General features: G+C 46.6%; 1 protein-coding gene and 1 long non-coding RNA gene across 8 annotated transcripts in view; both read left to right on the top strand.

Moving 5' to 3' along the window:
• The window catches only part of FMNL3 (formin like 3), a 103,316-nt gene that overhangs the window by 19,216 nt on the left and 59,357 nt on the right, over positions 1 to 24,743 (top strand). The window lies entirely within an intron of this gene.
• On the top strand, positions 10,140 to 12,551 carry LOC307210814. The gene is made up of 2 exons (XR_013836145.1): positions 10,140 to 11,188; positions 12,145 to 12,551. It is a non-coding gene; the product is annotated as an uncharacterized lncRNA (long non-coding RNA).

Raw genomic sequence — 24,743 nt, forward strand, 5'->3', positions numbered from 1 at the left:
AGTTCAAAAGCACGTCAAAGTGCAAGTAGATAAATAGGTACAGCTCCGGCGGGAAGGTAAACGGCGTTTCCGTGGCTTAGTCCTGCTGGCCACATGACCCGGAAGCTGTACGCCAGCTCCCTCAGCCAGTAAAGCGAGATGAGTGCCGCAACCCGAGTCGGCCACGACTGGACCTAACGGTCAGGGGTCCCTTTACCTTTTTACTGTTTTGGAAAGTGTGAGTGGGGTAGATTCGTCTTTAAATGTGAACTGAATCAAACTCCTCCTCCACCCCTAAGCAAGGCACACCCACAGACAGACCAAAGTGGGGCTGTACTTTTACCCCCATCCCTGACATTTCACCTGCCTTTCCTAACAACCATGCACACATTTGTCTGTAGAGAAAAGCCAACACATGGGCTTCTCCTGACATGCAGGGGCTCCACAGGATTAGGACCCCTTGCTGTGTGGATGCCCTGATCACGCAAAGCCTCTGGCATGCAAGGAGTGGTGTTGGCCTTTTTATATAGCAACCACACACAAAGCACAGTTGTTGGTGTTTTTAAAAAGGAGAAGATTGGACATCAGAGTTGCAGCACAGTTCCGCTCTGGTCTATATGCAGGTCTGCCCCTTATGCTAGTCTTGCAGATGTAGAGGCTTATGGGTGCCTTCATTCTGTGCTCTTGGTAACTCTTACCATGTAGATATGAACCCTCCTGTCTATGTTTATTCTATTCTGTGATTATTTTGTGTAGGTGCAGGAACTGGCACTGCATACTGAGTTTAGAGACTTTCCACTTTCTCTGAGGGCTGGCTGAGGTGAGGAAACAAGCCCACCTTGTTTGCAGTGTGGTGTAGTGGTTAAGAGCAGTGGACTCGTAATCTGGTGAACCGGGTTCGCTTCCCCGCTCCTCCACATGCATCTGCTAGGTGACCTTGGTCTAGTCACACTTCTCTGAAGTCTCTTAGCCTCACTCACCTCACAGAGTGTTTGTTGTGGGGGAGGAAGGGAAAGGAGATTGTTAGCCGCTTTGAGACTCCTTAAGGGATATCAAATCCAAACTCTTCTTCTCTTCTTCTTTACTTTCCCAGCCCTTAATGACACAAAGAGGTTTGAAAGGTGACAAATGGTGCAATTTCAGAGGCAGTGGGAGGTGGGTACGGTGTTTGAAAGGGCTAGAGGTGGAGCTCCAGTGCTTGGTACAGCTCTGTGCCCTGTCACTTAGATAGCAGAAGCAGAATCTTATGAAATATCAAGCGCATGCATTCATGTGCCACATCTGTACAGCTGATAGGAATCCAGCTTGTCTTTGTGCAGAAGGAATTTTGCTGCTGCAACTTCCACTGCAGAATGTACCTGGCTTTGCCTAGGTGCTTTTAAATATGTCGGGTTCCCTCCACTCAGGCCTGCGCTTGGAGCTGTTGTTTCATCAGTGATGTAGACCAGGGGTCAGCAAACCTTTTCAGCAGGGGGCTGGTCCACTGTCCCTCAGACCTTGTGGTGGGCCGGACTATATTTTGAGGGGGGAAATAATAATGAACGAATTGCTATGCCCCACAAAGAACCCAGAAATGCATTTTAAATAAAAGCACACATTCTACTCATGTAAAAACACGCTGATTCCCAGACCGTCTGTGGGCCAGATTGAGAAGGCGATTGGGCCGCATCCGGCCCCCGGGCTTTAGTTTGCCTACCCCTGATGTAGACCAAAAGCTTACCTCTGAGGTGCTGCAAGCTCCTCCCCTTCCTGGCTCTCTGCCAGGCCCTGATCCAGGCAAGCACTTCGTGCAGCTCCCTCTTCTGTGTTAACTGATGTGCAGCTAGCAGAGCAGTTTGGTGGGGGTGGCTGAGGAGTTTGCCTTGTGTCTGTGGCTCTGGGGGAAAGCCAGCTAGGACTCCAGGCACCGCTCCCTGAATCTCAGTCAGGTGGGACTACTCTTAAGAAGGGCCTCCACAGAAGATCTTAATTCTGGGGAGGCAAATATGGGGAGAGTCTGCATCGCTAAAAGTCCTGTGCCCTAAATATCTAAGGGAGTGCCTCCTATTCCTGGTGAGTAGGCACCAGGAGAGGTCTAGTGTTGGGTTCCTTTTCTTGGCTTGCTCCTCAATTTAAGATGTGATTATTTTATTTGGTTTCTAGAACTCTAGTTTAGAATGCTTTTGAGTCCCTTTAGTGGAGAATACAGCTAATAAGCCTCGGGGGGGGGGGGGAATGAATGGATGGATCTAACCCACTCCTTTGCCCCTGACCAGAATGAATAACAGTTAAACCATTCCAGACAGAAGCTGATGTGACTATTTTCCAGAGTTTCCCAGCACTGGGTCTCCACAAGCTCCCTTGGTAATTTGTTCCATTGCTTGGCTATTATTATGGTTGGAAAATTTCTGCTGACATTTTTTGAGCTAAATCTTTCCTCCTGCAGTTGGAGTTCATTCTCCTTTGCCACACAGCAAAGGGGGTGTGAGCGCAGCCCCCATAGTTGCTGCTGCCACCCTCCAACTGCGTCACTCTGATGTCCCCTCTGCCTCTTTTTTCTTCTTGCCTTTGCCAACTGAGGTGGTTGCGGAGGAACTGCACCCTTTCCATCTGGTGTGCCACAGTCTCACCTGCAGCAGAGTGTGAAATGCAGGGGCTGAGCTCCCTGATCTGAGCTCCATCACCCCACAGTGCATATACCGTATATGGGCTGTGTGCTTTGTGGTTGTCTTTTTAGATGCCAGTTTCTATCCCTTAAGGATGCAGAGATAGGCTTGAAAGTGTCTTAGGTGATGGCTTTTAAAACTCAAGGTAGGAGGGGAAAGGGTGGGTTACAATAGACATAGTGCTTACCCTCCGTTTGCCTCATCCAAAACATGAATGACTTGTTTAAACTAAATTCACTCAGTTGTTGGCCAATTTTCCCCTACAGGCTTCAAAATCCAGCTTGGCACAGAATTCAAACTACTTAGTACAGAACATTTATATTCTTAGTACAGAGTATTTATTTATTTACTGAATTTATTCTCCACCCTTCCTCCCCAGAGAATCCCAAGCAGCAAACACATACACAGTTTAAAAACAAAGCAAAAATATGTTTAAACAGTCAAAACATTCTAAAAACAATTACAATTAAAAACATGTAAAGGTAAAGGTAAAGGTACCCCCTGCCCGTGCGAGCCAGTCGTGTCCGACTCTAGGGTTGTGCACCCATCTCACTTAAGAGGCCGGGAGCCAGCGCTGTCCGGAGACACTTCCGGGTCACGTGGCCAGCGTGACGAAGCTGCTCTGGCGAGCCGGCACCAGCGCAGCACACGGAAACGCTGTTTACCTTCCCACTATAAAGTGGTACCTATTTATCTACTTGCACTTAGGGGTGCTTTCGAACTGCTAGGTGGGCAGGAGCTGGGACCGAAAGACAGGAGCTCACCCCACCACGGGGATTCGAACCGCCGACCATACGATCGGCAAGTCCTAGGCACTGAGGATTTACCCACAGCGCCACCCGCGTCCCTCTTAAAAACATGTAAAAGCAGGTAAAAACATTCTTCCGTTCAGTGATCATAGGATTGCCAGGAATGGTATTCTTCAGCCACCAAATGCCTGGGTAAATAGGAATGTTTTCAAATTCCTCCTGGAAGTGAATAATGATGGAGAAAGACGCACCTTGCTTGGGAGGGCCTTCCACAACCAAGGAACCATCACTGAAAAGGCCCTGCTAGTACCATTACTTGCCTGTATCTAAAAATATAAGGAACAAGATAGTAATAGATAAGAGCAGTTTGTGCCCATTTTCCAGTCCTCTGACAAGTAAGTTATGCTGTGAACCTGGGACCAGTGAGCACCCACAGAAGCAATGCATCCTGGGATACCATCCCTGGAAGCAAATGCGACCAGACATGAGAGCTTTCCCCAACCTGGTGCCCTTCAGAAGTAGTTGGAACTCCCAACTCCCAGCATGGCCGGTGACCAGGAATGATGGGAATCAAAGTCCATAATACCTGTCAGGCCACAGGACAGGGAAGTCTGGAGCAGTTGCTTGTCTTCTGAATGCTTGATGGCAGCAGGTGCCATCGCTTTTTTTGTTGCCGCAAGAAAACATGGCAGTCGGGGAATGTCGTGTCTGATGCTCTAGCCGTCAAGGGAGCTCTGTTCTAACCTGCCGAATGACACTTAGCCTCAGGGGTTCCAAAACTCTCATCGCCTTTTCCCAGGATTACCTCAGTGTCTTGCTACCTGAGCTTGAAGCCGCCAGATCTGAGGAAATTCCACCCAGCTTGGTGTCTGCCGCCTTCTCAAACATATAAAACTAGTGCTCAACACCTTTCACGGGCTTGCTCTATAAAACACAGTCTAGGTCAAGGTGAGTGTCTTTATATTTTGGGTGGCTCCCATCCCAGGATGCACTGTAGATTTTAAAGAGGACTTTGGGGTGGCGCTCCTGCTCGCTGGGCAGATGGGAGCCCATTGTATCAAAGGAAGGGAAAAACAAACAAACCCTTTTTCTACCCAAGATACAGAGCCTTTGAAGCAAGGCAGTTCCTATGATGTGGTCCTCTATAAATTGTTGGACTGCAACTCCCATCATCCCTTACAATTGATAATGCTGGCTAGGGCTGATAGGAGGTGGAGTCCATCAACATCTGGAGGGCCACAGGCTCCACACATCTCCTTCATGCACAGACACACAGAGCCATAATGATAATTTATTATTTATACCCCGCCCATCTGGCTGGGTTTCCCCAGCCACTCTGGGCGGCTCCCAATTGAATATTAAAAACACAAAACAGCATTAAACATTAAAAACTTCCCTAAAGAGGGCTGCCTTCAGATGTCTTTTAAAAATAGGATAGTTGTTTATTTCCTTGACATCTGATGGGAGGGTGTTCCACAGGGCGGGCACCACCACTGAGAAGGCCCTCTGCCTGGTTCCCTGTAACCTCACTTCTCGCAATGAGGGAACTGCCAGAAGGCCCTCGGAGCTGGACCTCAGTGTCCAGGTTGAACAATGGGGGGTGACGATGCTCCTTCAGCTATACTGGGCCGAGGCTGTTTAGGGCTTTAAAGGTCAGCACCAACACTTTGAATTGTGCTCGGAAACATACAGGAAGCCAATGCAGGTCTCTAACTGAGCTCCAAGAAAAGAAATTCTGTGCTCTACCTAATTTAAGCAAATAATTGTGAACCCAAATCTGCTCAGCATTTTAAACCTCACTTTTTAAACCAAGGAATGGTGCATTCTTCAACCAGTATGCAGGGGCTCACTCCTTTTACTCAAAGTCTTACTCCACGGTTTCTCAGTAGACACTGTACAGGTCATGTCAGGAACACTGAGTTCCTCCATCCAACCTTTGAGAGTTCTGCCTTGACATCCTTCTCCCTTTGCAAATCCCTCAAGCCCTTGTAGAACTATGGCTGCTGGTTCTCAAGTCCCATTGTGCACGTTTCATCTAAGTGAAGTTTGCTTTGGCAGGTAGCTCTGGGATGCCAATGGCTACTAGAGTCAGATAGGTGATCCTGAAGGCAGTGGACTACATCAGACTTTCCCAGCCTTGGGATGCTGTTGGACAACAACTCCCATTATCCCTGACTGTAGACCATGCTGTCCGGGGATGAAGGGGCTTGCAAGACTGGGAAACACCGGCACCCCTGTAATTGAACAACAGTACCAGGCCCTGCTGCCAGTAGTTGTTGGGGCTACTCTAGAACCAGAAACCTTTGGTTCAGTGCATGTGGCTGCCCTTTGTGGTGAGGTAACAGGCCTGCACCTGGGAACATCTTACCTGGTAGTGATGTGTTCTCAGGGGTCAGGAGTGGCCCCACCTACCCATCCTGTCCATTGGGCCCTCCTGGACAGGAAGGGATATAAATGGCTTCCTGTTTGGCTTGGAGCTTTTCCTGAGCAACATGGCCTTCCTGGCTCTGGAGCATTTCTGTGTGTCCCTTGGCTCTGACTCCCTGGCTCCACTCCTGGCTTACCTCTGACCTCTGTCCCAGGCCTGCATGCTGCACGCTGGACAGTGTCACACTGAGAGCTAAGCTATCTTTGTAAGCCATCTTGAGCTGTGGGAAAGTGGCAGAAAATATTATTTAAAAATACACATGCATGTAATAATAATAATAATAATAATAATAATAATAATAATAATAATTTATTATTTGTACCCCACCCATCTGGCTGGGTTTCCCCAGCCACTCTGGGCGGCTTCCACAGAGACCAAAAATACACTAAAATGTCACACATTAAAAACTTCCCTGAACAGGGCTGCCTTCAGATGTCTTCTGAATGTCAGGTAGTTGTTTATCGCTTTGACATCTGATGGGAGGGCATTCCACAGGGCAGGCGCCACTACCGAGAAGGCCCTCTGCCTGGTTCCCTGTAGCTTTGCTTCTCACAGTGAGGGAACCTCCAGAAGGCCCTCAGAGCTGGACCTCGGTGTCCGGGCTGGACAATGGGGGTGGAGATGCTCCTTCAGGTATACTGGGCTGAGGCCGTTTAGGGCTTTAAAGGTCAACACCAACACTTTGAATTGTGCTCGGAAACGTACTGGGAGCCAATGTAGGTCTTTCAAGACCGGTGTTATGTGGTCTCGGTGGCCGCCTCCAGTCACCAGTCTAGCTGCCGCATTCTGGACACATGCATGTACACATGCATACACACTTATACGTGCAATCCCACGAGGAACTGAGAATTTGTTTGGTGTGTTGGGCCAGTGGGCTGATGACCCATTTTGGCATGATATGGTAATCGCAGCAGGGACAATGGCCGGCTCTTTCCTACCTTACGTGTCTCTCCAGCAGGTATCAGAAGCTTTGGGTCTAATAAACCCTGCATTTTTTTCTCCCTGCCTCCCAAGCTTCTTGCCTATTAATGTCCAGCTCACGGAAGGGAAGGGCCTGGGGACCTGGCCTAGCTGAAGCTTTACAGCTTCTTCCAACCTGGCAATTTGTGGCCTGAGTTGTTACCAAAATAAAAAAAGCTTGTTCTATTACGAGGGCAGAAAGTAGCCATTGTGCAAGGCAGGGCTTTCAATTATGAGAGACCTATATTTAGCTCTGTGTGGCCCTGCCTGCTGGAAGCAGATAGACCGTAGTTGCACCTTAGACAGGGTGTGGAGAAAATATATAGATCCTCTCTGCCCCCCGCCCCCCGGCTTCCTCCCTTTCCCGTAAGAACTCAGGGTCACCTTGTGAGACTTGAAAACAGCTTGCTCTACATTATGGATGCTTCCCCGCAAGGCACAACACAGCTGCTGGCAGAAGTGGCTGGGGATTATGGAACCTGCTGTCAGAGGTTGGGTGTGCTCTCTGTGCCCCAAGAACCTGTCGCAGAATCCTCTGCAGTGCGCAGGGCTTCCTGGTCAGGCAAGCCAGTGTGGAAAAGGATTCCCTGAATGAGAGAAGTCTGAACATGAAAAGCCTCATAGTATGAGTTGCCTGTCGCATGATGCCGGGCTGGCCTAAGGTCTCAGCTGACAGTACATTTTGCTCAGTTCAGTCCCTTTGGGTATTTAAATGCCACTGGCAGCAGAAGCCTGCAAGGGAGGGTTTTAAAGGCTAGAGGAAGTGGGAACAGTGTGCTTGCCCTCGAGTACAGCAACAACCTGGTATGGAGAGCTTGGAGGTGATGGCAAGGCGTATAGTCATAGCAAACTGACATGGATAGAGAACTTAATTATTTGAGGGTTAGTTCTTATATCGCCTGACACAGTGACACCATCCACCAATAAAGGGCTTGTGGAAACCCACAGTTTGCAGAAGTACAAAGGGGGGGGGAGCCTAAATTGAAGGGGATCTTAAGCAGACCTAAAGGGACTGAGAATGCTTAGTGGCCACAGAATGCTGACCGTGTTATGCAGGGGTAGAGAGATGGAAAACCAAGTTGGAATTGAATGGATTATCTTGGAAAGCTGAGTAAGAGCACTCCACACTACAACATTTCGTTGCAGCCCCCACTTGTCTTTCCAGAGTTAACAAGTGATTTGTTTCTCAAAATTGGTCTGGGAATCATACTAGTTGATCCAGAAGTTCCTCTTCCAGGTATATGTGAGATGGTATTTCATTCTGTTTTTAAGTGGCAAAGGAAATGCATTTAGCACATGCTCAAATTAACCCATCCCACCGCCTGCTTTTTTACTTTTTTTTTTACTACATATGTAGAGCTGCACATAGGCTGTGAAAGTTTCCAGGAACAACTATAAGTAAAGCCTAGCAAAAATTAAGCATTATATTTACCCAGCACTGTTTCTGTCCTTTTATCATTCTCCTTTCCAGGCAGCCACTGAATTGATCATAAATTCAGATCTAGCTAGCCATTCTGATAGGCTGGGGAAGGCGTAACTATTTTCCGTTTAGCAATCAGCTTATTCATCCTGCAGTTTGCCTTGCAACTATAGATTGTCAGTCTGTTGGCCTGGAAGTGCTATTTTTTCTGTGGTGCCCAGTAATTTTAGATGATTAATAAATAATCAACAAAGGTTCTCCATCACCTTCCTTCCCAGGGACTCACAAAATGTCTCTGGCCACATAGGGCAAAAGTTGTGATTGAGGAATGGCAGAGGAGACGGCTGCATGGCTGTTTGAATTCCCCTGGAAGTTCATGCACTTTAAGCAACTGATGGACCTGCTTTGGAGTGTATATAGTCATTTTTGCTCAGTTAACCTTGAGTATAGCCCACAAGAGGGATGCTGGTGGTGCTGTGGGTTAAACCTCAGAGCCTAGGGCTTGCCGATCAGAAGGTTAGCGGTTCGAATCCCCATGACGGGGTGAGCTACCGTTGCTCAGTCCCTGCTCCTGCCAACCTAGCAGTTTGAAAGCACGGCAAAGTGCAAGCAGATAAATAGGTACCGCTCCAGCGGGAAGGTAAACGGAGTTTCCGTACGCTGCTCTGGTTCGCCAGAAGTGGCTTAGTCATGCTGGCCACATGACCCAGAAGCTGTACGCCGGCTCCCTTGGCCAATAAAAGCGAGATGAGCACCGCAACCCCAGAGTGGGTCACAAGCAGAACCTTTCATGGCTAGTACTGGTGTGGTTGCTAGCCAACTGTTGTCCAACTGTTGTCCAAACTACAGGAGAGAGAAATTCTCATGTGCACAAAGATATAATGCCAAAAAATCACTTAGTCACAGAGCAGAAAGAGCTCAACGTGCTATGTTTTGTAGTGCCTCTGATGGAAGATTTTAACTGCAACATGTTCAGCTGAATTTCATGCCCCTTGGGGAACTCCTTCTCCTTTTGCTCCTCTATCGGTGCCTTCTTTCCCTTGTTCCTGAGCAAGATGTTGACCTCTAGATATATTTCCTGTTTCTTTCCTTTCCCTTTCCCAGAATTTTTGGCAATGGGCTATTTTATAAATGAACGAACAATTTGTAAATGAGCCGTTTCCCCCACTTTATACGAGATGGTGGCAACCGCAACTGTCTGTGGAAGTGGTGTCTCTGCTTGAGCTCTTCCGCTGCATGGTATGGTATTTAGGAAGGAGTGAAAGATGAAGAAGCCATTGACTTGGAAGGAATCCAAAATTACAGCAGTGTACGCATTTAAAGCACATCCTGTCCCACAAGAATTCTGGGAAGTGTAGTTTGTTAATGCTGTGATTTGTAGCTCTGTGTGTGGTAAACCCCAGTTCCCAGGATTATTTCAGGGGTGTGTGATTTCAATGCACGGTGTGTACACAGCCTACATGTGTAGACCCTGGATGTTTTGGCCCTCGCCATGCCGTAGTGTTGTCAACAGAGGTGTGTGGTAATACAACGAAGCTCCTGATATCACTGGAAGGAATTGATAGGGAAGGCACTCTTCTTAAGTGGCAGCAGTACAACAACAACAGGTGTTAAGGCAATGTGTCCCCGGGTTAGAATGAAGCAGACACTCTGAAATTAACGCAGAGTGCTTCTGATGTGTTTTGAGATTAAAGTTGGCAGCTCTGTGGGGGTGGTTTGAACTTCTTACTACAATATTTCATGTCACTTGGCTACACAAGCTAGTCACTGTGCTTAGTTTGCATTTATTTAAGATCAAATACAGTGGTACCTTTGGTTAAGTACTTAATTTGTTCCAGAGGTCCGTTCTTAACCTGAAACTGTTCTTAACCTGAAGCACCACTTTAGCTAATGGGGCCTCCTGCTGCCGCCGCGCCGTCGGAGCACGATTTCTGTTCCCATCTTGAAGCAACGTTCTTAACCCAAGGTAATATTTCTGGGTTAGCGGAGTCTGTAAACTGAAGCTTATGAAACCTGAAGCGTATGTAACCCGAGGTACCACTGTAAAGGACCTTGAGAGACAGGGCATGGCCTGAGGAGAGGCCTGAGGAACAGGCAGAAGGCCACATATGCTCCTGAGCCTGAAGTTCCCCATCCATTGAAGTTCTCCATTTCATTGCCGTTGAACTCCAACTTCTACATTTTCCGCCTTTACACCAAGTGTGGGGAACCTTTGTCCCTCCAGATGTTGCTGAACTGCAACTCCCATCATCCCTAGCCAACAACTTTTGGAGCGTCTTGGCAACCCTAGATGCACATGTGTGGACATCTAGAGCCAACCTAGTTGTTATGTTGTGTTAAAGAAGGAAGTGTATCTCTAAGCCTTTTCTCAACACAAATTCTTCAGGGGCACAGACCCCCATATTGTGTCCATATGTTTCCCCTTCTGTGAGTAGCAGCAGCTCCAGGAGGGAGGGAGATTTGGATTGGGGAAACAGCGTTAAACCCACAGTCCCCACTGCCATGACTCTGATCCACACTGCAGGAGTCCCTCAACAGACAATCTGATGTGGAATGTGCTCCCTGCAGGCAGAAAGTTTGAACACTGTTGCTCTAGAGCGAGGAAGTTCTCTTGGGTTTCCACGTTTATTTACGTGCCACAGGCAAACCTTGTCCTCATTTCAGCCCCTGGCATGAGAGGTAGCCTGGGGCAGGCGGACCAGGAAGAGGGAAAACCTAACAGAAACTGGAAATGGTAGCTAAGCGTTGCTTACAAGGCTGGCAGATCTGGAAGGAGAGATAAGAATGGGTTCCTTTCCTCTGCTTGATGGGATAGGGGCGGGGTAAAACGCCAAGGCTCTGCCCAAATCAACTTTTAAAAGTGCGCGCGCGCACACACACACACACGTACGTGCACATGGAAGGCTGGGGGAGGAGTAAAAAAAAAGAAGAAGAGGGAATGGGGTGTAATTTTAGCTCCTTGAAAGCTGATCTAGTTTAGGAAGAGCTAAAAGGAGGAGAACAGGAGGTAAACAAATGAGGTTGTATGTGGCAGGCGGATGGTGGGGGGGACACTCAGTCCAGCTGGCTTGAGTTAACGTGCTCTTTCATTGTCTGGGCCTTTTGGAGGTGAAGTTACAGCTCTAGAGTTCGAGCCAAGCAACACGTGGGGTGTGTGGGGGTGGGCTGGGTGGGGAGAAGTTGAGCTTCCGATGAGATTTTGTGCGCTTGCCCTGAGCACATGTGCAAAAGGGGGGTGACGAGTAGTTTTCTCCTGCCTCCTGGTTTCTTGTTCTTTGTACTCTGATCTGAATACAGTGGTACCTCGGGTTAAGTACGTAATTCGTTCCGGAGGTCCGTTCTTAACCTGAAAGCACCACTTTAGCTAATGGGGCCTCCTGCTGCTGCTGCGCCGCCGGAGCACGATTTCTGTTCTCATCCTGAAGCAAAGTTCTTAACCCGAGGTACTATTTCTGGGTTAGTGGAGTCTGTAACCTGAAGCATATGTAACCCGAGGTACCACTGTACAAGTCCAGAACTTGGTATACTCTGTGTGCAAAATTTGGTATCTGCCCCAGAATCCAGAGGCCCTCCATTCTAGCCCTTGCGGTTGGTGAAGCAGGCTTGAGACCTTAAAAGAGCCTTCGCAACCAGGAATAGGAGCAAATGTTCTGTTAGCTAGCCTGTGCCCCTCCTCATCCTTTTTCTTGCAAGAAGAATTTAAGTGAAAATTACATTTTCAGACTTCATTCCAGGTGCAGAATTTGGCATAGATTTTGTTTTTAGAAAAGCAAAAAACACAGAGCATTCTTGAGCCTCCCATGGGAGACTGGTAGCTTTGTCGACCAATAGCCTTCGGAGGGGTTGCTAGTCATCCAGGGATCATTTATTTACCTTATTTACTTAGTCTCTTTGACAGCACACACAGATTCACACTTGACGTCTCCCTGTTCTCTCCCTTCTTGTTCTGCCTTCTCTCTCCAGCAGCAACAGACTTTGCCACTTTACAAGGACACGGTGACATACAAAGTTCATGGCGGGGAACATGTTTCCTAATAGTTTGGCATTGCGCACAGGAGAGTTGGGAGAGTTGCTGTGTAACGTGGAGACATTTGCCCCAGGAATCAACTTGATACCTTGCCTGGCTCCCATAGTTGTCCCTGTCATCCATATGGAGAAATGGTGGAGGGAGGGCGGAGTAGACCAGAGACTTCAATGCATGCGAACTGCGGAACTCAGCTGAGTGCATTCAGTCCCCCAGATAAGGATTGTGCAGATGTCATCTCAGCTAAAAGTTAGCAAATGAAGATGGGGAGGAGGGTTATTTCTGAGCTGTTGCTTTAATACTTTCAACCTGCCTGTTTTGTCAAATAAACCATGGTTTATCATGACACGTATAATAAGGTTACCAGATTTTTTTCAAAGAATCCGGGGACACTTTTTTTTTGGAAAAGAGGAAAAAAAGTTATTATTATTTTTTTAAATATTAAGTAATATCTTCTTTTCTGTGGTCTCTGTCGCATGGCCTTCCCCTGGGCCCTGGCCTGCTCTCTTGGAGCGCTAGCCACCATGGAGAAGGCTTGGGTCTGGCCTGGGCTTAACCACGTGTCCTTGCCCGCCCAGTGCTCTCCTACCTCGCCTCAGCAGCGGTGCAGCAATGTCGGGGCTCCCTCTTTTTTCTCCTTTCTCTTTCTCTCTCGTCCTTCTCCTCTCCTCTTCTCCCTGTGTCTGCTCCAGGGTTTTTACTGGCCCCGGAGCGCCGCTGGGCAGTCGGCCGGGTGGCCAGACACTCTTACTCCCAGCTCGATTTGGGTCGCGGGGTGGTGGTCAGCGGTTCCCCCAGTTGATGTGCTGGGCATCCCTGGTTCCCCCTCAGCAGTGGCGGCGGTAGCGGCAGTCTCAGAAGCCCGGAGCCATCCTGGTAGCGCACTTGGGTCTGGCTGGCTTCAGGAGCTGCTCGCTGCCGTGGCATCCGCCATTTTGCCTCACCGAAAGTCCCCATATGCATAGCTGTCAACATTGCCCTTTTTAAAAGGGAAATTCCCTTATTCCGAATAGGATTCTTCGCAAGAAAAGGGAAAAGTTGACAGCTATGCATATGATGTGTCTTTTGCCGTTGAACTAATCACGCAACATTCATTCCCTACTAATAAATCTACAACACTTAAAATATAAATCTGGGAACATTAAATGAAATCTGGGGACATTCCAGGGACAGATTTTGCCTGGGGACAGATTTGTAAATCTGGGGACTGTCCCAGGGAAACGGGGATGTCTGGTAACCATAACATATAAGCTGCAACAAGCCAAGGGCTCACACCTTCCCTTCTGCCCACCTGACTAAGAAGAGGACTCTGGAAGCATTTCGTTTCAGTTTCCCTTAGACCATGGGTAGGAAACCTAAGGCCTGGGGGGCCAGATGTGGCCCAGTCACCTTCTCAATCTGGCCCATGGAGGGTTCAGGAATCAGCGTGTTTTTACATGAGTAGAATGTGTCCTTTTATTTAAAATGCATCTCTGGGTTATTTGTGGGGCATAGGAATTTGTTCATCCCCCCCCCCCAAAAAAAAAAATAGTCCGGCCCCGCACCCACAAGGTCTGAGGGACAGTGGACCAGCCCCCTGCTGAAAATTTGCTGCCTCCTGCCTTAGACTCTGCTTGTTGTTTCATCCAAAATGGGAGTTTTGATTTGCAGTAACTGTGTTTAGCTTAAGTTGACCATAGTTTGTGATAAACCACGATCCCCAGTGCAGATGAAATGACAAGCTGTGTTTAAGGGAAACGGATAGTAAAAACTGCCAAAGTGCTCCAAGCCACGCAGGACTCAGGAGGCAAGGTGAAGATAATCAGCGACTATATGACACTTTAAGGGATGCGGGTGATGCTGTGGGTTAAACCACAGAGCCTAGGGCTTACCGATCAGAAGGTTGGCAGTTCGAATCCCCGCGTCTGGGTGAGCTACTGTTGCTCGGTTCCTGCTCCTGCCAACCTAGCAGTTCAAAAGCATGTCAAAGTGCAAGTAGGTAAATAGACACCGCTCCGGCAAGAAGGTAAACGGCGTTTCCATGCGCTGCTCTGGTTTGCCAGAAGCGGCTTAGTCATGCTGGCCACATGACCCGGAAGCTGTACGCTGGCTCCCTCGGCTAGTAAAGCGAGATGAGCACCGCAACCCCAGAATCGTCCGAGACTGGACCAAATGGTCAGGGGTCCCTTTACCTTTACAGTGGTGCCCCGCAAGACAAACGCCTCGCAAGACGGAAAACCTGCTAGACGAAAGGGTTTTCCGTTTTGGAGGCGCTTCGCAAAACGAATTTCCCTATGGGCTTGCTTCGCAAGACGAAAATGTCTTGCGAGTTCCTGCGGGGTTTTTTTCCCTTTCCCCCCCCTTTTCCTAAGCCGCTAAGCCGCTTATCAGCTGATCCGCTAAAAGCCGCTAATAGCGCTAATCCGCTAAGCTGTCAATGGGCTTGCTTCGCAAGATGAAAAAACCGCTATACGAAGAGCCTCACGGAACGGATTAATTTTGTCTTGCGAGGCACCACTGTACCTATACGACACTTTATCACAGTGCATGGGTTTGATCCCCACATTGCATTGCTGGGTGGTGGACTAGATCATCCTGGTGGCCCCTTCCAACTCTACAGTTTTATGATTTTATGATTCCATTAGCCCAAAGGGTCAAGCTGTTGTGGTCGCTGGTGCAAAGTTCTGGCTGAGATGGAAGTAATTTCTAGACAACCTTTTTATTGAGCATCCAACCCATTTTGTTTGTACAAAATGTGTGAGGAGGTTGTACAGTGTTCATAAGATTTGTTTGTAGGGAGGCTATGCAAACATCGTGTCAAACAGCTGTTATCTCACACTTTCAGTGTGTTTCCCCATCATTTTCCTTACTGCAAAATGTATGAGGGGGTTGTGGTTGTGGCCAAATCCTCGTTAATTAGGCATACTGAAATTGTCAATATGCAATTGAATCCCACCCACAAAATAGTGACCATGTGGAAGATTCAATCATCATACTTTATTTGTATGCCACCATCCCATAATTAAACCATGCTCAAGGCAGCAAAAAAATTACATAATTACAGAAATATAACAAAATTTAAGTAGTCATGAACAATAAATGAAACCAGTAAATACACAGTTAAATTAAGCAGTCCTCACATAATTCACGATAAGATCTAACAATATAGATTTTAAAACACAATACCAGTAAAATGAAAAGTTAGCATCTCCAAAAGTAAATCCTGACACACACACCTGAAAAAAAGCTTGTAAACAATACCCCGTCCCAATAGTCTCTAGGTTTCTTGAGCAGCCAGTCTTGCAGGACTCATGTGTAAGATTTCACATGCCAGATTTCTCTACAATATACAGTGGTACCTTGGGTTACATACGCTTCAGGTTACAGACTCCGCTAACCCAGAAATAGTACCTCGGTTTAAGAACTTTGCTTCAGGATGAGAACAGAAATCATGCTCTGGCGACGCGGCAACAGCAGGAGGCCCCATTAGCTAAAGTGGTGCTTCAGGTTAAGAACAGTTTCAGGTTAAGAACGGACCTCTGGAATGAATTAGTAAGTACTTAACCCGAGGTACCACTGTACAAATGTCTGGGAGAAAAGATTCTAATGGAGCCATCTCTTCCAGAAATAATGATGATGATACATACTGCAAAGAACGTATTGTTGCACTAAGCATGACATTAACACATCTGCAAGGTGAGGAACATCTTGGTTCCATCCATTGACCAGACGACTGTTGGAATGCTGGAAGCCAAGACCCAAGTTTGGGGCAAGTACTCTTTGGTCAGAGAATCCCAGCAGAGATTTAACATCACAAAACACGCAGCAAAGGAAAGCGTGAAGATATACTGTAGGCTGTAAACCTTTTAAAAATGTGCCATTGCAGAGAGTCTCAAAATGTCCCCCTTTAAAAGCTCCATCCAAGCCATCCCACTTCCCTAGTGTGGAGCTAGACCATACGTTTGGTAAGTCATAAAATGGTTTACTTACAAAACACTTTAAAGGTCTGATTCATGTGCTTTTCCATACAGCGTCAGATAAGATGCACAGGCAGTCAAAATGTTCCTTAGTTACAAAAGGTAAAAGTTTCTAAACTACTGGTGTAGAAAAACACTAGTTTCAGACTGAAACAAAAGAGGCTGCTTAAAGCCATGCGGCTGACTGGAGCAACCAGCTTAGAGCTCCTTACATATTGAAATCCACATGGAGCGAGAACCTTACAAGGACCAAGAACTGTAACAAGATGCCTTCTTTCTCCTTTTTAGAAAGAACTCTGTTGTAACTGTCAGTTGTCCTGTGGATGCGGACAAAGGAAAGGACCGTGAGTTTGGCCAGTCATCACCAAGCATAGGCACATGGTGAAGGTGTTAGGAAAATTCAGTTTCTTTGGATTCTGCGCCTCTCACTTGCCCGCAATCTTGAAATTTTAATGTACAGTTTTAAATATTGTGTAAACTGCTCCAAGATGTTTGGATGAAGTAGGATATGAATCAAAGAAATAAAAAGGCACAGGTATAAAAGAAGCTGCAATTTGGGGTAATAGTATTGCAGTCAACTGACTTTATGCAAGAGTACACCCACTGAAATTAATGACCATGATTCACTTCTATTAATTTAAAGGGTGTACTCTTAAGTGAAAATTATTTGAATTGTTTTGCTGCAATGGCTACTCCTCTGGAAATACAGAGTTGGTATTAGGATGGCAAGCCACTTGAATATTCTGTCTGAAGGACCACAGAAAAGTATGCAGATCTGGATGTTTAACTCTTCATAGATACAGACATTCCAGCCTCTATTGCAATCCTTCTGTTTCTCTCTTAAGGCCTGGTCTACACAAACAACAGATAAAATGCCAAACCCTTTTCTGGGCTGCAGCACTTCATGGTAGAGAGAACATGTTTAAATTTTTCACACTACAGAGAGAGAGAGAGAGAGAGAGAGCGCAAAAGCATTACATGAAGAAAAGTAACGTGGAAAGGCTAAGTTTGAAGCCTTCTCCCTGACTTCAAGTTTTCTTCGTGTAGTGATGGTTCACTTGTAGCCTGAGGTGGTCCAGTTCAGGACCAGCCCTCTTGCTAGGGTATACCAACACTAGGGACAGGACGAGATTGGTTTGGTTCACATATTAATGCAGAAGTATGTAATTTGCACTTCCCAAACCAATACAGAAACAGAAACACAGCTATCCTCCAAAATCCACACTTTGTTGAATTCTGCAATACAAATCTCCCAAGCTCAAAAAATGGGTACCAAAATAAAAAGAGCCTGTTAGGGAAAGGTCACACAAAGAATGCATATATTAGTTAAAATAATGTACCTAAAAAGGATTGTATAATGGGAAATGTCTTGCAAATATGCATGTATTGTGCAAAATGAATGCAAAAATGCATATACTAAACGTAATTGTGTACACTACAGAAATGCATATATTAGGAGACGGATTTTCATGTAGACTTCCCTTTTCTTTTCAAATTGCAACTTGATGTGCTGATAGAGGCTGAAAAGGCTGAAAAAATGAGAAACTAAAATTGACAGATTTGTCCATCTCACTTAATACACTTTAGGCAAGATCAGTTGTACTGAGACCACTGGAATCTGGCCTCTGGAAAGCAGCTTGAGACCCCCTTTGCACCTTCCTCCCACCCCCCATTCTGCTGGCCTGCTGCTTTCTAATACAGGGTGTGTCCCTTTATCCCCTGGGAGATGCTCCAAATTGGACCAGTTCCGGTTTGTTAAATGCCTCTCTCTCTCTCTCTCTCTCTCTCTCTCTCTCTCTCTGTGTGTGTGTGTGTGTGTGTGTGTGTGTTGGCCAGGCCAAAGCCCTTTTCATCTGCCCATATGTTGCTCTTCCTTCGCCTCCAGAGGGTGTGGGGACAGGGCTTGGCAATTATGCTTCAGAATATTTCTACCTTTTGTTTGAGAGTTGCAGCCAGGCAGGCATTTGTGTCAACTGAAAATACAGATGTTTGCCCACCATTCCTTCCTTAAAAAGCAGTCCCTTATCCCAGAGCATCAGCTGATCAGCTAATGTCGTCTTGTTACCTCTCGGGCAACATAGTTTTATAACAATGCTGTTTCTGTCTCTCTTGAACAGAAATATTCCCTCTCCCCACTTCTCGACTTAAAAAAACAAAACAAAAAACCACGCTGGAAAGAAACCACCATCTGCTGTTCTGTTTTTGTTTTTCCTCTCGCCCACACTTGCTTTTCTTCTTCCTCTTCTTCTTCAATGGAGCCTCCTTTTTTTCTTTTTTTTTCTTTTTTAAAGGATACAGCCAACTCTTGCCCTAAACCGCTGTTATTCTTTGGCTGATTCTAAAAAAGATAGGCAGCCTCGAGCAGATCTCAGATGCTGGTGGGAAGGAACTTGGTGACTGCATGACGTTCCATTTCCCGTTCACGCCAGAATGACAATAGTGGCTGGATCTTAACTTTGTTTGGAAAAGCTCCATGCATTGTAGTAATCAGCTGCCTGAGCTTCTGCAGAAAGTCTGACTGAGATGGGTGCAAGGCCAATTCAGAAGAATGTGTCACCCACGCTGCTAAGGGCTGATTCACACGACCTCGGAAGCACATGGGGCAAAGCTACGTGGGCTCTGTTGCTTGGGTGCATGTGTCCTGCGGTAGGAACAGGTAATTGCTGGCTCAGGGGCTCAGTCTGAAGCCCCGAGGCTTATTTGGCCCCCCACAATAGCTCCCTTCTCAGTTATACGCCTCCTCCCCTTTCACTGCCCTCTGCTCCTTTTGTAAACAACTGCTTGCTTACTTATGTTTCAGAATGCTTTCTTGTTATGTAACAGTCTGAGTCTTCATCGCAATATTGAAGACACAGCATATGGGTTAACGCTGTAATTATATTCCTCATTCCAACAAATAATAAAAATAATATGTGCCAGTTTAGATCTAACTATTTTTGACCGCATGTTCTCTGAACCCTTTGCAAGGTCGCTGTTTGGAGAACTCTCCCTCTCCCCCCCCCCCCACCTTGCAGCTGATACATGATTTTGCTCTAGTTGGCAAGCTCAGAACCAACTCCAAGATTACATTAGCAGCTCTCCCCCTCAGATAACTGGACAAGATCATTTGTGCACCAAAGGGTGTGAAATAAAACATGCAGTCATTCATCCAGGGAATCTTATAGCCTGCTTCCAAAACACATTCCCAAAATACATATGCATAAAGTCAGCATAGCATTGCCAATAACATACAGGGATCATACACCACATCTATTGTATAAATGTTTCTGCCTATGGGTATCCAAGTATCACTGGCACTGAACTTTGAAAAAGCTTTATGAGATTGGAGCTGATGATACTTGTCTGGACTTTATTCCAGACCCGTCTCCATTAATGTTCCAGATCCTACCTTCTAGATCTCATTCCCATTTCCCCCTTGCATAGAATTGCTTCATCTGTTGCCCTGATTCAGCAGTAAATAATATATTTTTTCAGTTTATACTTTTGACTTTTTTGCATCTTAGACTGCAATCTTATACACACTCATTTGGGAGTAGTTGCCTTTGAATGCAGTGGGGCTTCCTTTTTAAAAGAAATGCATAGGTCTGTACCGTTTACATTTCACATTTAGATCTTGGCCTTAGCCCTGCATATTTTGATTTCTTTACTACACCATATCTCATTTCTCACCACACTGGTCTTGTGAGGTAGGATATTTCTGTTCCATTTTACGTGATAGGAACGTAGTATGACGTGTTGAAGATGGCCTCCCAGGTAATCCACGGCCAGGTTAACTGTTGAACCCAGCTCAGTTCCAGAATCGTGACAGCGTGTGGGTGCCAAATTCCTTGTTTTGGTGCCACCACCACCCCGGCCTTGCAACAAACATAGTTTGGGCTTGAGGGCATGTTGCCATAGCAACTGCCCCCTTTAGGCCTACAGTGCTGATAAGGGCCTTTGCAGGAGTCTCACAGGGTGTGCGGTCTGAATGCTTATTTCCTGCTTTCAGCAAAGAGATATTGTGTGTGCGTACATGGGGAGGCAGGGAGTGTGTGCCTGCCGTTGCCACAAAAGGTGTCCCACAACATGAGGCCCACTTTAGAACACGGCAAGAGAATGAATAACAGTATGACTCCATCCCGCCATTCTTAATCAGGAGTTCCAAGGAAGGCCTTCCAATCATTATTTCTGGTCTACTAGATCCTCCTTTAGGGCGAGAACATGGGAACTTCAATCTGTTTCTCTCACAAGAGGCCTTCTAGAAAGGAATGTGGCCAAGATCTAGCAGTGCTTAACACAGGCTGCCAGTTCATAGGGTCATTTTTGCAAGCCTATCAAGGGCTGGACACTTCATCTGAGATTTACTGGCTGAATATCATTCCTGAATCAAAGCCAAGAAGCACAGTCTGGCTTGCCCAAGTTATCTCCACAATCTGAAAAGGGAACCTATTCGACCCACCCACCCGGAGCCTGCCCAGGTGCCTGCAGGTGCTGCCTCTGGCATCCATTTCATGTGGTGGCAAGGCAGAAAGACTCTTTAAGCTAAAAATCTGGCATGCTTGCCCAGAATGCCTTGCTTCTCCTCCCTGCCCCAATTCTATCAGTTCAGGAAATAAGTGACAGCACCATTCCGTGTCTGCGGTTGATGAACCACAGGAAGTTGGTTTAGACAGGAAACATAAGTCTTTGTGATGCAGTGAGACTTCGCATAAATGAAATTACCTCTTAGCAGCACAGCGACTTCGTTAGTAAAGCTAAGGTGCCTCTAAGCGTGGCCAGGTGTGAGGAGATGGCAGGCACCGGGTGTGCATGACAGAGCTAGCCAGAATGCACTTCAGACGTGCATTAAAAGTATGGCATTTCTTTGTTGGAGAAGGAAACCACAAAATTCAGATGACTGCAAATGTCAAATGATGGCTGTGTTTTGGTTTGCATATTGTTTCAGAAGGTGTGGATTTGATAGATTTGGCTTTAAATTTCTCCTTCATCCCTACTTGATAGGAAGAGGCTTCCTTCGTTCCTCCTGGGTTGAGGTCAGATGCCTCTTCAGCTGCTGCTCAGGATGGGATGAATGAGGCCTTTGGAGGGTCATGAGGGGGCCAGGCAGGCTTTTGTTTCTGGTTGTCCCAAGTGTATGTCCAGGACCAGATGGCCCCTTTTGAAGGCTCCTTTTCCGTTCTCATTGCCAACAGGTCATATTTGGTTTCTCGTGCCTGCCAGGTTCTAACCAGGACTCCTGGAGATGTTTAGTCAGAATCAGCGTGCAGCTGAAAATCTAGAGGAAGAAGAAATACTTAACATTTCTCCAGCAGTACAGTGTGTTTCACTTACGTTGTCTCAGGAATCCTTTCAACAGTTGTGTACAATAGGCCACAATCAGCCTATTTACAAATAGCAAACTTAATTCTCCGACTGCTAACCCTTGGCCAGAATGGCACCATCCACAAACTACAGGAGGGGAAACCTCAGATTTGCAGAATCCCAAGGTTTGCAGAAGTACAAAAAACACTTTTTGGGGGAGACCCTGTAATGAGGACTATTAAGGACTGAGCATGCTCACAAAGTGCTTAGTGACTTGAAGGTGGAAGGGAGAGTTGAGAAATACTTGGCCCTGCAGTGTTTTGGTCCCAGTTGTCATTCTGTGTGTGTGTGTTTCAGAGAGAGAGAAACATTATACTCTTAAGCATTATACTAGAACATGGGGTAAGTAAGTCTTACCATGCTCAGTAGAATTGGAAACACATAATACTAAGGGTGTCTTCAGACTGTCAGTATTTTATGGGAGTGATTTGGTTGAATGCCAGAACTTTAGGTTTATGCATCAACATGCTCTTTAAATCAATCAATCAATCAATCAATCAATCAATCCACTTTAAATAAGCAAACAAAAACCTGGACTTCTTGCAGTTTGGAAAGTGATGAGGAAGTACATTGAAAAATGTTGAATGAATGAATAGCTAATGAGAAAATGTATAATCCAGATGAAAAACTCATTGTAGTGTAACTGCTCTGCAAACAAACCAAAGCAAATTCTCAATAAAGACTGCATATAAACGCAGCCCTGCATAGGCTTGGTGAAAGCAAATCTGGATGAAAGCTTCACATAGAGGTCATTTGGAGGGTCCCTAAGGACAAATCTTTCAAAGGGCGTCAACATTGCAACTCTCTGGCTCCATCTTTTGGCCAAACACAACCCCCCGCAAATGTTGGGCCCCTGGCCCAAAAGATTATGTGGTGAGGGGACACAAGAACTCACTGCTGAGGGGACAGGGCATCACACATCAATGTGAAATTGCATAAACAAAAGTACTAGTGTTCTGATATGTTTGAATCTTCGTTAATTCATTAAATATTTGTAATAAAATAAAACAAAATGTAGCACTTGGCTGCAGGAATTCCACCCTCAGTTTCTGTCAGTGGGGGAGCTGCCACAAAATGTTGCAGTGGGGCCTGCCCTCCCCTACTCCCTTCTCCCAATTAACCTCCGTCTCCAGGGTCCACCCCCATGACATCACCAGGGACCACCCCTAGGTTTCAGGTTTGGGCCCTGAAATCTCAGGAGCTGGGATGCTTCTGAACTAGGATGCTTCTGACCAACAGTGGAGGTAAAACCAACCAAGTTGGTGGCCGTCTAGTATTACTCTTCATCAGGGAAAGCGTAGCCCCCCAACCCTGTTTTCCACAACCCACAGTCTTTGGTACCACGAGTGGCAAGGGCCTTATTGGATCCATTGAGGGTATCTAACTGGCTTGTGCCACCCCTGGCAAATTCCTGCAGCCCTAGGAAGCAAATCCCTTGGGTAGGGCCAAGGGGCTGAGTCACCAGTGGCTGCTACTGCACCCGGCACAGCTGCTTGGGCCTCTCCTCCCCATTCCCTCTAAATTCACAGCGCAGGACAGTTGTGGGTTGGGAACAGGATAGTGGAGTACTAGAAATAATTAAGACCAGATGGCACACATGCCAGAGCTGCAAAGGAAGGAGTGTGCCTCTTATTTCCCCCCTCAAAGTTTATTCTTCAACTAAGTTAGCCTTGATGGTTTGGAATTGGCATGGTTTCTTAAAAAGTAATGGGCATAGTCCCTGGGCATCCGCTAGGTGGGGATTTGGGCCCTGCAACCCATTTGATGTTGAAACCCCTGCAATGCACAGCCGTGCCTCCTCCGTTACCGGCATGGAGAGAAGTAAGAAAGGTTTCCATAGCTGGCAGCTGCAGAGGCCGAAGGGGCTTTGTTGAGAGCAATTTGGAGGAATGCAATGTGGGCCCTTTGCCTTCTCGTGGTTGCTCTCGTCACTTCTGATTCCTTCCCCGCTAGAACAAAAGTGACTTTGTTGAGACTCCCGTCCTCCTTGCATTTCCAAGGAGTCAGAGAGTGAGTGAGTCAGAGTCTGCGGGCTTTTCAGTCTGGCAGGTAGCCTGCCTTTTCTGAGTAGAGCTGGCCCCGTTATGAATCAGTTCTGGGTGTGTGTATAGATGGTACCCTGGACTGGGCGGAAGCAGGAATGGTAGGAAGGAATAAATGTGTGCACGTTTTTTAAAGGGCAAGTTTGTGAATGGTGCAAGAAAATGCATGGGGATGTGCATGAATGGGAACAGGAATAAATGGTGTGCTTATTTTTTTCCTATGCCACCTTTCGTACCTAACAACAAGGAGATGTGTAAAACCCAGGAGCAATCCATTGACAAAAATAAGACTAAAACGGCAGACACTAAGTCAATGGCAGGTAGTTAAAAGAAACCAGGTGGTATAAACAACCAGCAAAGGCATCAGAGAACAAAAGGGCGCCACTACTGAAAAGGCCCTTCCTCTGGGCACCACTAGGTGCAGGTTGTGGTATGACCAGAAAGGCCCGGTCTGATTGTCTTAATGCAGGGGGCAAGCTGATATTCAGAATGGTACTCCTTCAGCCAAGCTGATCCCAAGTTATTTAGGGTTTCATAGGTCAAAAGCAACCCATTAAATCTGGCTTGGTGGCATATTGGCAGCCGCTAACTGCTACGGACCTGCTCCTTTGCGGGGAGCAAAATCCTCTCTAGGGTAACCAGACATCCCATTTCCCAGACCCAGGAACCACCCAGCCTCTAGACTTCTATCTTGTTGGCTCTCAGTGATGCACTCAATGGGTGGGTGGGTGTGTGTGAGAGAGAGACTTATGTATGTCTGTATGCATTAGTGTGTGATTGGGACAAGATTATATTCTGTATAATGGCAATGTGGGGATGAGTGTTTGTGTGCGACTGGCTCATGTTCTCCCGTATGAAGAGAACATTAGAGCAGGCTTCTAGAAAGTGGGTTGCAAGAATTTTCAGATGGGCATATTCCCCTCCGCCCAGTTGAACAAGTTCCAGGCTTTGAAGAACTGTGTTTGTTAAACCCATTATAACATGACACAACTTTTCATTTTATTTAATTTTCCTGTGTAACCTGAGACCTTTCTTTACCCGTCCTCTCTGTTATTGCATTAAAGCACTCTCCTAGGGCTGGAAACCAGCACCGTATTATCTGTTGGTGTACACTCACAGCCTTCTCCACTTAGATCAGCAAATTCTCATCTTCCTCTAGATTACCAGTGGGGAGGCTGAGGCACAATGCCTCCAGAGGCG

This window comes from Podarcis cretensis (genome assembly GCF_951804945.1).
Source record: "Podarcis cretensis genome assembly, chromosome: 2".
NCBI classification, from domain to species: Eukaryota; Metazoa; Chordata; class Lepidosauria; order Squamata; family Lacertidae; genus Podarcis; species Podarcis cretensis.